This window comes from Miniopterus schreibersii (genome assembly GCF_964146895.1).
Source record: "Miniopterus schreibersii genome assembly, chromosome: 15".
In the NCBI taxonomy this organism is placed as follows: domain Eukaryota; kingdom Metazoa; phylum Chordata; class Mammalia; order Chiroptera; family Miniopteridae; genus Miniopterus; species Miniopterus schreibersii.
The window spans coordinates 4,222,537-4,236,690 of record NC_138115.1 but is presented as its reverse complement, the minus strand read 5'-3'; positions in this window follow the sequence as shown (position 1 = coordinate 4,236,690).

Here is a 14,154-nt window from a genome sequence, read left to right as displayed (position 1 = left end):
AGGTGTGTCCCTTTTGTGGGTGTCCCTTTTGTGGGTTCTTTGGGTTTTCCTGTTGTGATTTGGTCTAGATTATTGTTGACTAGTCCTTGGGAGGACTCTCCTCTCAGGTTGGTTAACTGTGTATCTCAGCCTCAACCACATCGTGTGAGCTGTTGTACAGGTGCAAGCTCTATGATATTTCTCTAGTGCTCCTGATTCGAAGTATGTCTGCTCAGATATATTTCTCTAGTTTTTCCAAGCTGGTTATTCAGTATTTTAGCGGTAAATTGAGTCTGTGGCTGGGAGCAAGGGCGCTCTGCTTCTTCTCACAGTGCCACCATCTTCCCGTCCCCCCAAAAGCAGTTTTAAGTGGGAATTTGATAGTGAGAAAGTCTTACATTAGGAAAAAAGGAAGATCTCAAGTAAACAATCTAATTTTATACCCCAAGGAATTAGAAAAATAAGAAAAAAACAAAGCTCAGAGTAAGCAGAAGAAAGGAAATAATAACTATTAAAGCAGAAATAAAATAAAGACTAGAAAGACAATAGAAAAAAATCAATGAAACTAAGAGTTGGTTTTTTCAAAAGGTAAATAAAATTGACAAACATTTATTGACAAACTCATTAAAAAGGAGCGAGAACTCAAATAAGCAAAATTATAAATGAGGACTCAAATAAACAATATGATAAATGACAGAGGACAGACAAGTTATTATGTGATGCCACAGAAATACAAAGGATCGTAAGAGACTACTATAAATAATTATTCACCAACAAATTGGATAACTTAGAAGAAATGGATACATTTCTAGAAACATACAACCTGCTAAGGCTGAATCATAAAGAAATAAAAATCTGAACAAATTAATAACTAGTAAAGAGATTGAATCCTTAATCAAAAGCCTCCCAACAAAGAAAAGCCTAGGACCAGATGGCTTCACTGGTGAATTCCACCAAACTTTTAAAGAAGAATTAATACCAATCCTTCTCAAACTCTTCCAAACAATGGAAGAGAAGGAGCCACTTTCAAATGAGGCCTGCATTACCCTGATACCCAAGCCCGTTTAGGACACTACAAGAAAAGAAAATGCAAAACAGAAAACCAAATTTAAGAGCAGGGTAAAAGGGTCATATACCATGATCAAATGGGATTTATCCCTGGAATACCAGGATGATTCAACATATACAAATCAATAAACATGATATACCACATAGAATAAAGGATAAAACTCATATGATCCTCCCAATAGATGCAGAAAAAAGCAGTTGACTAAATTTAACACTCTTTTATGATAAAAGCTCTACACAAATTGGGTACATACCTCAAAATAATAAAGTCCATATATGATAAAACCTCTTCTAACATCAGACTCAGTGGTGAAAAGCTAAAAGTTTTTCCTCCTAAATCAGGAACAAGATAAAGATGCCTACTCTCACCACTCCTATTTAACATAGTACTAGAAGTTTTAGCCAGAGCAATTAGTTAAGAAAAAGAAATAAAAGGTATTTGAGTTGGAAGGTAAGAAGTAAAATTGTCTCTATTTGCAAATGACATATACTTACACATAGAAAATCCTAAAGATTCCACAAAAAACTGTTGTAGGATACAGAAATCATTTGTGTCTCTATGCACTAACACTTAAACATCTCAAAAAGAAAAATTAAAAATCCCATCAAAAACAATAAAATTTTTAGGAATACATTTAACCAAGGAGGTGAAAGGTCTATACACTGAAAACTATAAGACACTGACAAAATAGATCTAAGAAGACACAAATAAATGGAAAGACATCTCATGTTTGTAAATCAGAAGAACTGATGTTAAATGTCTGTATTATCCAAAGCCTTCTATAGATTCAATGCAGTCCTTACCAAAATTCCAATGGCATTTTTTAGGCAGATAGAAAAAAAAAAAAAATCCAAAAATTTGCATGGAACTACAAAAGACCTTGAATAGGCAAAACAATCTAGAGAAAGAAGAACAAAACTCGAGGCATCATACTTCCTGATTTCAAACTATATGACAAACCTATAGTAAGCAAAACAATATGGAACGTATAGTAACCAAAGCAATATGGTACTGGCATAAAAAAAACCATATAGACCAATGGGCAGAATTGAGAGCCCAGAAATAAACCTATGCATATATGGTCAAAGTATTTGACAGGGGAACCAATCATACTCAATGGGGAAAAGATAGTCTCTTCAATAAACTGTTCTGGCAAAACTGAATATTCACATGCAAAAGAATGAAATTGGAACCCTATCTTACACCATTCACAAGAATTAACTTGAAATGGATTTAAGAGTTAACTATAAGACTGAAACTGTAAAACTCCAAGAAGAAAACATAGGGGAAGAGACCCTTTACACTGGCCTTGGCAACAATTTTTTGGATATGATACCAAAAGCACAAGTAACTAACATAAAAAATAAATAAGTGGAACTAAACTAAACTAAAAATGTCATGCACGGCAAAAGAAACAACCAACAAAATAGAGGCAACCTATGAAATGGGAGAAAATATTTCCAAATCTTGTATTGTATGAGAAGTTAGTATTTGACTTCCAGTCAAGACGGCAAAGTAGGTAAGTGCTGTGCTCCCCTCCTCCCATGATCTTATCAAAGTTACAATTAAACTACAGAACAGCCATGATTGAGAACCATGTGAGGCCTAGCTGGACAGGAGTCCTACCACTCAGGATATAAAGAAGCCACATCCTCTAGACTGGTAGAAGGGGCGGAGACGTGGAATGGGCTGATCCCACGCCCACGAGTGGCAGATAAAAATTGGGAGGGATATCTTGGCTGCGGAGGTCCCCTCTGAGGAGCAAGGGGTCCCAGCCCCACACCAGGTCACCCAGCCCAGGGTTCAAGTGCCAAGAAAAGAAATCCCCATAACTTCTGACTGAAAACCAGTTGGGGTCATGGCTGAGTGACACGGAGGCATCCTCTTAAAGGGCCCACACACGGACTTACTCACTTGCTCTGAGCTCCAGCGCTGGGGCATTGTTCCACTTGTTAAAAATATATTGTTGATCAGAATCTAGGGACTCTGAGTTTGGAACTATTTCCTTTCTCCTCCGGGGTTTATCTGATTACCTCGCTAGTCTTAGGGCGCAGTAACTTTTGATACCCCCCAGCACAGACACCGGGCTAAAGATGTCTGCATCCCTTGAGATTCTTGGTAGATCTCCAGACCCAACCTCGCTCTGTTGAGACTGTGCCAGGTCTGCAGAACATGTCCAGCCAACAGCTTCTGAAGGATAGAGTGGACCATCCTTGCTGGTTGAGCATTATTTATGCATCAAACGTATACATAACCATTTGATTATCCAGAAGCTTGTGTTAGCTGAAACCAGAATTTCAAACTTATTAAGACATGAACTCCAAGAGGCTTTTCCAAATTGGCCTGTAGCCAAAAGGTATTGATTACTCGAATAAGCACAGGGGATCTTTACAGAGTGGGCTCAAATATCTCCTGCGGTCAAATCCCAGGAGAGGCCCCCGCGTGTCGGTCGTCACAGTAGGCACTGCACGTGTGTGTTTCCTGTCCCATCGCAACAACAGGTCAGCTTCCTTGTGCCTTTTCGAGGGATGAGGAGAGTGACTGTGGACACAGAACCTCATAAAGCATCGAGTTGTTTACCTATAAAACGGGAGGGAGTGACGACACCGCCTGCCTCATGAGCATGTTTGAGGGTAAATGGGGATGACTGCATGACAAGAGCTTAACTACTGTTAGGTCTTATTACGGTTATGTCTACTAGTCTGAGCACAGTGTAAGAAAGTGACCCCAAGTCTGTGCTTTCCACTGCACCACGTGGCCTCCAAGTAGCAGCAGTCACCGTGTTTTTGGTTATTTACCTGGAATCTTTGGGATGGCTCAAATGACCACACACACTGACCTTTTTCTATCTCCCACGTTTAACTTATTATTTATTTCTCAGAACCTCCCCCTCCCACCATAGCCCCCCCAAAAGAAGAGAAAAACCATCGACAAAGCAACTTGTAAGGGCTCTCCCCAAGCCTTAGGTACCCTTTCCTTCAGAGTTCAAGAAAATCCGGATTATTTTAGCCTGGTGTGCTTGGGTTACGGGAAGGTAATGAAGCTGTTACGTGAGGATGGTTCTGTAGCCACGGTTCCTGGAAACCTGTTAGTTGGCTGGCGCCCTGTAACGTTAATAGCACAAATTACTCACTGCTGGGTCTGCTCTGGGACGGCTACTACCCAATGCTTTTTAGTACTCGGTGACTACAAAAGTAACATGTCCCCTCTTCCTCCTCTGCTGCCTTCTTCTAGTTTCACAAGATCCTAGCAACCATGAACACACACCCACACCCACCCACACCCACCCACACCCACATCCATCCCCCCCCACACACCCCCCACTCCCCCCCACACCCACACCCACACCCACACCCACGCACACCCCCCCACATGCACACACACACACACAGAGCCAGAGATCACTTCCTTGACCCCATCCTGCTCCCCTGGGCTGGCTGCCCACACCAGTTCCCTTTGTGTTCCTGATCACATCACTTCGCACTATATTACAACTACCTATGAACTTGACTGACTTCATGATTAGACAGCAACCTTCTAAGGGATGGAGCCCCTGTCTAAGGCTGTGGTATTCCCATTGCCTAGCACATTATAGGTAATGATGTATAAACATGTTGTTTAATAAATAAATGAAGAGCATGCAGAAAGCAAGGAGACAAGAATGAATACACGGGGTGTTTGCACATGCTTGCATGGTGGCATTGGAGAGAATGGGAAAGAATGGGGAGGGTGTTGAGTAGAGTGGACAGTGGACCTTGGAGATGAATTAAACAGTAGGATGAGCTAGACTGGCAGATCTTAAATATTCAGACCTGGTTGGTGACCTGGACAGTGAAGAACCATTTTCCCCCATGTTTTTTATTGTGGCCAAAGCTGATTACATAAAATTTGCCATATTAACTATTTTAAAATTGCAATTCAGTGGCATTAGTTACATTCATAACATAATGGAACCATCATCACTATTTGTTTCCAAAGCTTTTCATCACTCCAAACAGAAACTCCTTGACCTCTAAGCAATAACTCCCCACTCTCCTGCTCTCCAGCCCCTGGTCACCTCTAATCTACTTCTGTTTTCATGAAGTCACCTATTCCAGACATTTCATATAAGTGGAACATACAGTATTTGTCCTTCTGTGTCTGGCTTATTTCACTCAGAATGTTTTCAAGGCTTATCCACACTGTGGCATGAGAACCATCTTAAAGCAGAGGAGCAGACTAGAGACAGCAATATCTTGTAAAGACAGTGTTAGTGAAGTGTGGACGTATTTATTAGTAACACTTTGAGTGGCTAGAAACCTAAACATTCACAACTGTGTCACCAAATTTTGATCAATATACAGAATTTATATTTTCTAGGACTGAGGGCACACATGGTTTATAGCAAAACCTGCTAGATGGTGATACCTGTTACAAAGACATGGCCGAGTGTGGGATACAATTGTTAGGAGAAAGGAGAGGAGCAGTGAGCGGCCAGCTGGAGGGCGCATGAAGGAGCGCGCCTGTGGGCGCCGTGAGAGGCGAGCGTCACTGTGCCGCAGCAGCGGCCAGGTGGCAGGTATCGCTGGTTTACTTACATCGCATAGAGCCTCAGTGCTTCCCAGTGGCTGCCCCAGGTGCGAGAGCTGGAGAGTGTGCTACGTATACAAGAGATACGACAACCAATAAACCTAGAGTCACAACATGCTCACATTCAGTTTGTGAACAGTGAACTTTAAATGCCAGAGAGAGAGAGAAAGGAAAAGTAACTAAGTTGTGCTAGTGATGCCATTGCACTCAATGAGCTTATGCCCCAGGGTGGAGCTGGGAAACGTGCATCTATTTTCCATAGAGTGATCTTGTTGCACAGGAAATAAGGATTTTTTATATAAAGTGCTCTCAAGTGGAGAAGTATCCATGTCTTCCTGCTGACCACACTGGACTTACAGAAAGATGGCGCATCGCTTTCCATGTGGCTCATCTCCGATGGATTTTCGGGAAGCATTTTCACCAGACACCATCTTCACCTTATGGGCTGACTTTAGAACCTTCCAAATCTAGATTAGTCTTTGTTATAGGATATTGTGGAAAAGCTGCAGAATCTTGAGGTTTCTTGAACATAGTCTGCAGCACTATTGGGATTCTGGGGCTGCGAGCAGCAGAATCTACGTAGAAGCTCAAGCTTACGGAAAGATCAGGTGGGAGTGGAGGGAGCTTCATAAGAATCTGCATTTGTATGTGCAGGTATAGAGATGCAAAGGGCGCCTTCTAAGAAGACAGCAGACTTGCCTCTAATGTGTCTCAAGCTGTAAGGTGCACCTTGTTAAAAATGCACCCTTATTCAGTAGGTCTGGGATGACGCCTGAGGTTGTGTCTCATGTAACAAGCTCCCAGGTCACACTGATGCTGCTGGCCCTCTGGCAGCTCCTCTGCCCTCTGGCACTGCCTGGTCTCTGAAGATTTCACTTCCCAATTCCACAGTCTTAGGAGCCAACCCGACTGCCCTAGCTTGGGCCAGACATGCATCCCTGGATTCGACTACACCTAACGGGTCAGATAGTGACAGGGCAGAACCACCACTAGCATTTAACAGATGTTTTCTCTGCACTTGTCACTGTACTGTGTGTTTTACACACACTATCTCCTCTAATCTGCAGACGAACCTTTTGCAGTGAGAGGAGAAAATGAAGGCTTGGGGACTCCTGGGGACCTTCCCAAGGTCACTCGGCTAGTAGATGTCAGAGCCAGGATTTGAACCCACACTGCCTCACTCCAGAGCCCCTGTGCTTTCTCAGCTTGGAGATTTGACCCTGGAGACTGGGGCCCTTGTCACTGTGAGGAATAGTTCCTAGAAGAATCACTGTCATCTGGGTGGCGGAGCCCTAGAAGAGTTACTACACAGCATTGCATTAGTATTTGTGAGTCAGTACAGAGGTGGTGACCAGGTGGTGTGTTGGATTTTATCGTTTCTCTAGTAAATAATATTCACTTGAGTTCAGAAATAGGGCACAGTTGTAACATGAAGACCAGAGCATGTATAAGCATATTTGTGAAAAAGCTGGGTGGGGTGGGATGGTTTAGATGCCAGCTCCTTGCTGCTTGAAGTGTGAGCAATGGACAAGACCATAGATTGCCCTGGGAACACTCCAGACCTTCTGAGTCAGAATCCCCAGACCCTCCTGAGACAGAACCTGCCAGGCCTCCTGAATCAGAACCTACCATGCCTCCTGGATCAGAACACACCAGGTCTCCAGGGTCAGACCATCCAGACCTCCAGAATCAGAAATGTCCAGGCCTCCTGGATCAGAACCCACCAGACGTCCTGGATCAGAACCCGCCAGACCTCCTGGATCAGAACCCGCCAGACCTCCTGGATCAGAACCCTCCCAAACTTCTGGATCAGAACCACCCAGACCTCCTGAGTCAGAACCACCCAGACTTCCTGGATCAGAACCCCCCGACCTCCTGGGTCAGAACCTACCTGAACTTCTAGATAAGAACCACCCAGACCTCCTGGATCAGAACCTACTAGACCTCCTGGATCAGAACCCACCTGAACTTCTGGATTAGAACCACCCAGACCTCCTGGTTCAGAACCTGCCAGGCCTCCTGGATCAGAACCACCCAGACCTCCTGGATCAGAATAGCTCAGACCTCTTGAATCAGAACCTGCCAGGCCTCCTGGATCAGAACCACCCAGACTTCCTGGATTAGAACCACACAGACCTCCTGGTTCAGAACCTGCCAGGCCTCCTGAATCAGACCCACCCAGACCTCCTGGATCAGAACAGCTCAGACCTCTTGAATCAGAACCTGCCAGACCTCCTGGATCAGAGCTGTGAGACCTCCTGGATCAGAACCCACCTGACTTCCTGGGTTAGAACTGCCCAGCCATCCTGGGTCATAACTGCCCAGACCTCCTGAGTCATAACCCGCCAGTCCTCCTGATCAGAACCCTCCAGTCCTCCTGATCAGAACCCGCCAGACCTCCGGAGTCAGAACCGTGTGTCCTCGAGGCCCCGGGTGATGCTCAGGGCTTGGGTCACCAGCACTGCAGGAATTCCGCAGGCAGCTCTCTCTGCATTTTGGTCGTAGAAACTGCCACGATAAGTTTACCCCCTAGGCTGAGGAGCTGACCGAATACCCCCTCTCCGCAGGAAGGCACCCTGAAAAAGGAGGAAGGGGGACCCTGAAAAGGAAGGGGAAAGGGGGGGAGAGGCCAGTCTGGCTCAGTGGTTCTCACTCCTCATGCTGAGGACTTAAAAAAATTCAGTGATTAGGTCCAGCCTTGGACATTCTGCTTAAGTTGGTCGACTGTAGGGCCGAGATGTCGGTGTGTCTTTTTTGAAAGCCCCCGGGGTGGATGTGACATCCTTGGGTCTAGCTGAGGTCCCTCTACGGGAACTTAGGAGTGGGAGCGAATGTGCCCGCTTAACCGCCTTGCTGACCGGCTGTTTGGAGCCAGACCTCGCCTGTGCCACCCGCTACTTGGGTCAGCAAGGTGTTTAAAATTACTTAAATTAGTGTAAGTGCAGACACGAGTTATCTCATGACCGGTCAGCAAGGTATTGACAACTACTGTATATGGCAGGGGAACAGAGCGAAAGGAGCAGCAGGGCTCCTCCGCCGCAATGTGCCTAAGCACCAGCTGAGGCTCTTGAGCAGACTTCGTTGGGGTATTTTTGCTGAGTAGAGATTTTTGAGTCTGTTAGTTTACAATTGAAATTTATTTGAACCCCAAAAAGATATCCTTTGGATTTGAGTAATTTTTATTCTTCATTTGGTATGTTATGGGTGAACCGTGCCTCCTAAAAAGGATGTTGTAATCCTAAGCCCAAGAGCTGTGGATGTAACCTTATTTGGAAGTCGAGTCTACAGATGTGATCAAGTTTAGGTGGGCTAACTCAGTGTGACTGGGATCCTTAGAAAAAAGGGACATTGGACATAGCAACGTGCACCCAGGGAGAGTGCTGTGTGAAAAGGGAGGCAGAGAGCAGGGGATGCTTCCACAAGCCAAGGAAAGCCAGGGATGGCCAGCAACCTCCATAAGCGAGGGGACTGGCAGGGAGCAGACTCTCCCTCAGCCTCAGAAACAACCAACCCTGCCACACCTTGCCCTCAGTCTCCAGGACTGAGACAATACATTTCTGTTGTTTAAGTCACATAGTTTGTGGTTTTTCCTTTACAGCAGGTCTAGCAAACTAATACAGTATGTATATGCTATGCAATTCCACAAGCACTTGCTGGACAAGAAATTACTTTTAGATTGGAAATGGAACACATATACATAAACACGGTCCCTGATTCCTAAGAGCTCAAGGTAGAGTAAGCATAAGCACACACACACACACACACTCACACACACACACACACACACACACACACACACCAGTAATCCAGAAATGGGGATGTGCAAAGTATTAGGTAGTACCCTGAGAAAGAGCCATTTGTCTTGGAGGGACCTAGGGAAATTCCCCTGGGGAGGTAGGGTAGAATACAAATAGAAATGGTTGTTCAAATCATGCAATTTCCTAAAAATCCATTGACTTGTTTTAACGATTCAGCCTTATATAATTAAAAACCTAATTCCTCAAGTGGTACTTAAAGTCAGGTAGCCTCGCAACATTTCCCCTTCTCCATCTGCATGCAGCAGCATTATTGGAAGAAATATTTGCTGACAATATTTTTAATTTACCTAGTGCCATGGAGCTGAAACTCGCTAATGTTTCAGTCCTATGTGGGCAGCACAATTACCAGTAATTTTAAAGGATGAATTTCATGTGCTCTCAATCATTTCCATTGCACTGCGAATGAAAGTGAATCTGTGGGGTTCAGAATATTGTTTTGCCAAGGAAATAATTTATGTTGCCCAGAGCCGGAGACCTCAAAATAACAGCTGCAGGACATGCAACGCACAACACCTAAAGCATTTCCTTCATTTTATTCCAACTCAGGCTTGTGATTTCTTATCCCAAAGCACCTTAGGAAAGGCCAAAAGGGGCTTTGGTAAAGCAGATGCAGCTCAAACTGTTCCTTTGCCTTTAAGCCTGAAACACTAAGCCAGTTTTCTATACGGCTTTGGCCCGTGTTACTCCACTGAAGCCACTTGCTATTCCTGGTCTGTGCTCAGGCCAGAAGCAGCAGGCTCAGTCTAGCAGGTCGGTTCCATTTTGAAATCGTGAGTCCTCTTTATTACATTGTCTGGTCACCTTGGTGATGGGGTGGCAGGAGGACTGTCCTACAAAATAAAGAACATGCACGAGACACACACACATCAAATATTATTTGTTGTTTTCTCAACTTCAAATTTAATTGAGTATTTTTTACTTTTATTTGCTAAATCTGGCAGCTCTAAACACAGCACAGGTGTTTAAATTACACCCTGCGGTAGAAAAATTTTAGCTTCTGTTACCCTGTGAATGTGAACTACGAAAAGAGAGAAAGGGCAAGATGTAAGCTTTAGGGTCGTTCCAGGATGGGGAAGACTTCTGGCCCCACGTGTGCCGTGGCCCGGGCGTGTTTCTGAGCAGCTGCGCTCAGCATCCTTCCTTGGCCCGTGAGATGGGTGGGGTGGCACTTGCCTCCTGGCTGCTGGGACTCAGCGCCAAACACACTGCAGTCGGAGGCAAAAGGAAATCTCAGTAATATCAGTACAGTCTTTATTTACATTTTTGATATTTTGTTCATCATGGACTTGCTTTGGCGTACGTTTTAATTTTTTAAAAGACTGCACTAAAATATTATTTGTCAACTGGGTTTCCTGGTGCCCCCTTAAATTTTGTACCTGAATAAGTAACTCACTCATTTCACTCCAGTTCTAGCCCTAGCACTCAGTGAATGTTAAATATTATTACTATTTTAATTTGATTAGTATTTAGTAATAATGTTAAATATTATTAATAAAACTCTCCCATAGCCTACATTTTCGTAGTGTCATATTAGAGACAATAATGACAACACACATTCATAAGAGCTTACTCTGTCCCAGGCATTGTACTAACCTCCTTAAGTGTGTAGTTTTATTGAATTTTATAATTCTGTGAGATTGTTACAATTATTATTTCTATTTTATAGAAAAGTGATATTCAAAAGAATTTAAACTTCCCCAAGAAGACAAGATAATAAATCAGGATGTCGAGCATTGGAAATTAATTTTTTTCCTGCAGGGTTCTTGAAACTTTGCACACATACTATTTGAATTATCAGAAACCTCCTTCCTGCAATAACCCAAGTTGGCCTCTAGGTGGCCTCGTTGACCAATTTTGTAAATAGTGAATCACGGGCCAGAGAAAACCTTGTTTTAGGAAAAAAAGCTGTTCCCGGTTCACTCTTCCAGAAGACCATCCACACATCTGTGCACGCCCGCAGACGGAGCTGGGCTGCACCCGGACGGCTCCTGGTTTGAAGAAAGGCTCTGGCTTGAGCAGGCCACTCTCTTTGGACGGGGGTGTGTGACACCTACCTGCCTAACGCCCTGACCAAGACCTGCTCATCTGTTATTGTCCCTGGCGTCCATGGACAGAGGCCTAGCGAGCAGGGATGCCAAGTGCCCCATATCTACAGGACATGTCCTGTATTTATTGATTTTGTCTGGTGTCCCTTACTGATTTTTTTCAGGGTGCCCTAAGTGTCCTGTTTTCAGCATTTTTTAAAAAAATTATTTTTATTGTTGAAAGTATTACAGAGGTCCCCTTTTTTTGTCCCTCCATTGACCCCCTTTACCCCACATCCATCCCACCCCCAGGCCTTCTTCACACTATTGTCTGTGTCCATGGGTTATGCATTCATGCATATAATTCTTTGATTAATCTCTCCCCACCCATGCTTCTGTGTCTCTGGATCTATTTTGTTTGTTAGTTTATTTTGTTCCTTAGATTCCACATATGAGTGAGATCATGTGATGTTTGTCTTTCTCTGCCTGGCTTATTTCACTTAGCATAATATTCTCCATGTCCCTCCATGCTGTTCCAAAGGATGCGAGATCCTTCTTCTTTACAGCTGCATAGTATTCCATGGTGTAAATGCTCCACAGCTTTTTTTTTTTTTTAATATGTCTTTATTGATTTCAGAGAGAGGGAAGGAGAGGGAGAGAGAGAGAAACATCAATGATGAGTCATTGATCGGCTGCCTCCTGCACGCCCCCTACTGGGGATGGATCCCGGAACCCAGGCATGTGCCCTGACGAGGAATCAAACCCCGATTGCCTGGATCCTAGGTCAATGCTCAACCACTGAGCCACGCCTGGCTGGGCTGTCCCACAGCTTTTTTATCCCCTCATCTACTGATGGGCACTTGGGCTGTTTCCAGATCTTAGCTATTATAAATTGCGCTGCTATGAACATCGGGGTGCATATATTCTTTCTGGTGAGTGTTTCAGGATTCTTAGGATACATTCCTAGAAGTGGGATCACTGGGTCAAAAGGCAGCTCCATTTTTAATTTTTTGAGGAACCTCCACAGTGCTTTCCATAGTGGCTGCCCCAGTCTGCATTCCCCCCAGTGGTGCACCAGGGCTCCCCTTTCCCCACACCCTCCCCAGCACTTGTTGTTTGTTGATTTGTTGATGGAGCCATTCTGACAGGTGTGAGGTGAGACCTCAGTGTGGTTTTAATTTGCATCTCTGATGGTTAGGGACGCTGAGCATTTTCTCATGTGTCTCTTGGCATTTGTCTGTCCTCTTCGGAAAAGTGTCTATTCAGGTCCTTTGCCCATTTTTTATTTGGATTGTTTGTCTTCCTTTTGTTAAGTTGTATGAGTTCCTCATATATTTTGGATATTAATCCTTTATCAGATATGTCATTGGCAAAAATTTAACATTTGAGCTACAAATTTAAGTGGACATCCTGCATTTTAATTCGCTAAATCTGGCCACCCTCCTGGCTGGCCTGCTTGCATGTTTAGGCACAGAACACGGCAGATACCTCTCTGAGCCAGTAGCAGGACCAAGCCCCGGGTGAAGCAGATGAGGCAGCGAGGATGCCCATTTTAAGGAGGCTCTCACCCTCGGGCTCTCACAAGCGCACCTCGCCTGCCCTAAGTCCCTGCCTTGCAGGAGAGCTCTGGCTGAAAGGTCAGAAACACACCTTGACTGGCTGGACTCCTCAGGTTAAACCTGGGGCAGCCTCCCTCCACAGTGGGCCCCAGAGTGGCCAAGTTCAACGCTTACAAAGCTTCTGTTTTATGCATCAGTGAATTACAATCCGGGCCCCTTCCAGATATGTAACTTGGGCAAACTGCTTCCCCTCCCTGAGCTCTCCTTTGGGATTAATGACTGCAACGTTGCTGTAGGGATTAAATAAGAAAAAATTATTCCAAGTGCCCACAACAGGGCCTGAGACATAATCAGCCCTTTGCAATGATAAGTTATTTCAATAGTGTTGTCATTTCAGGGGCTAAACTAAGGCAGCGCAAATCTCAGAACCCCACCTTCCAGATCTTGACCAACAGCATCACGGACCTGCTTTTTTCCAGGAAATAACATATTATAAAGCACATGTTGGGGACTAGATGTTGTGCTGAGCTTTTTATGTACATGATCTCGTTCAGTCCACAAAACACCTCTGTGGAGAGGAAACTGAGGCCCCGGGAGCCGACAGTGAGGAGGCTGGGACTGATTCCAGGCCTGGAGCCTGCCTGGGGGGGGGGGACCTGACTTCAAAGCCCACACACTTAACCACTGCCCTGTAGGGAGGTGGCGTCTGCCGACACCCACTGTCAGCTCCCAGGAGGGCTCCTGGGAGTAATTGCAGGCGCCGGACGCCCTGCCCAGCCGGGGCCCGTGGCCATCCCTGATGAGCACGTTCTCGCTCTGGCTGCCGCTTCTTTGATCTCCTTCCCTTACGGAGCCACGTCTTCCGAGGATGAGGAGGGGACACCGGAAAGAAGGGTTTTCGGGGAAAGTTGTGTTTGTGCCGGGAGGGAGCAGGGATGGGAAGCTGCCTGCTGGTCGGCTCCCTAACCAGGAGCCTCTGAGAGCACATCCCTCAGGCGGCCCTGCCTGTCCCTCGGTCCTCGGTCCTTTCGAGGAGGCCATTCCTCTGGCTGGCTGTCAGCTGGCCCTTCGTTAGGTGTCTCCTGAAACCAGGAGGAGGGCGGCCCTGGAAGGCCTCTCCCGGGTTATTTTCAGGC